The sequence below is a fragment of the Penaeus vannamei genome, chromosome 37 (genome assembly GCF_042767895.1).
Source record: "Penaeus vannamei isolate JL-2024 chromosome 37, ASM4276789v1, whole genome shotgun sequence".
NCBI lineage: Eukaryota > Metazoa > Arthropoda > Malacostraca > Decapoda > Penaeidae > Penaeus > Penaeus vannamei.
In genome coordinates this window covers 1,490,023-1,491,685 of record NC_091585.1, presented here as the reverse complement: position 1 = coordinate 1,491,685, position 1,663 = coordinate 1,490,023, and positions in this window count along the sequence as shown.

Genomic DNA, 1,663 nt, shown 5'->3' with positions numbered 1-1,663 from the left:
AAAATTTGTTTTTGTTTTTTGTCTTTAGTCTAGTGTTATTGTATGATGGAATAGTTAAAATTGAGGTTTTGTGCTGATATTTGGTTAGTGTTGGTTAGTTTTGTGTGTGTGTGTGCTTGTGTTTGTGTTCCTGGTTTACTGTTTTATTTATTAGTGTTCAGATACAGAGATGTCTGAAATCTGAGGGCAGAGGGAGGGGGAGGAAATGATTTGGAATTAGCTAGCATATGTATAGATACACACATGAAGAAACTACCAAATGACTGTTAGAGCCTACCGCAGGTTATTTCTAGGGAGGAGTGAGGGCATAAACGCCAACAGGTAAACTACATATGCAGATAATTAATGCCAGTTACACCTGTATGGACTTTAGCTCGTCGTAATCTTGCACATGGGATTTGATAATACATAAGAGTTTGTGTCAAAAACACTTCTGTGTCAGTATCAGAAAGAAAATGAAAACACTGGTTTAGGATTAAATATTCTGTTGAATTTTTACTTAAAAAAGGGGTATATATATGTACCGAGTATGAATCAATAATGTTAAAAAATAAAAGTAAAAATAATGATAATATTTGGTTTCACTTAGCACTAACATTTAGTACCGGCCACCGTTGGCAAATTTGACTAGATTTGAAATTGGTTATTTCTGCTCTAAATAGCACTTAACTCATTGGATCTGGTTGCATCATGGAAATCACAGTGCTGAAAATATGGGCAGTGGGTTATGTAAATGGCCAATATTCTGGGCGTGTGGTGGTTTGTCTTGCATTAAGTTGAGAGTACCAAGACTTGTTCTCTACTTCATGTTTTTTAATCCATTCCAGCAGGGGTATGGTATGTGCCGTGCCCACAGTCAGTTTAGTTTATTAAATGTCTTTATGAATAAGTAGTTCCACAAGTTCTTAGCTACCAAGTCAGTAATAAATTGATTTTATAATGTTATTGTTAGTAACATAATAATTATTGCAAAGTTAATACTTATAACAACACGGAGACTGTTATTGTTAGTAACCTTATGATAATCATAAAGTCAGTGTTACATCAATATAGATAGGGATAGATAAAAGACATTTTTCCTGAAACTTAACCCACTTACAGTGTGTGTAACACATACGAGACACAATAAATATTACATCGCTGGTGCGATGCTAGATCGGAGCTTGTGCTCTGATTTTGTTGCACATGGTGGGCGGCATGTGGGCAGATTCTCGGATTGGCCCGCTTGACACTTTTGAAGCTGCCTGGAAACCATTATTTTTGGCTTGAAAATGTACCAGCGCTAGTGGCTTAAGGGACTGTCCTGGAAAATGCATACTTTTTCTACTCCTATCATCATTAGAAAAATATCGGTTGCAGATAACTCATTGCTTGTTTTTGCATATAATTTTATATAGCGCCCCCCCAGATTCAAAAGATTTTTTTTTGTGTGTGTGTGTGTGTGTGTGTGTGTGTGTGTGTGTGTGTGTGTGTGTGTGTGTGTGTGTGCGTGCGTGCGTGCGTGCGTGCGTGCGTGCGTGCGTGCGTGCGTGTGTGCGTGCTGTAGCAGGAACACCCAACTTTCATAATTTTTATGCAGTTGAAACGCAGTTTGTTGCTTTTGCTAGAGCATTGTAATCCTGAGACCACATAAATAGCTGATTTTTAAATTTTCCATTTTTGG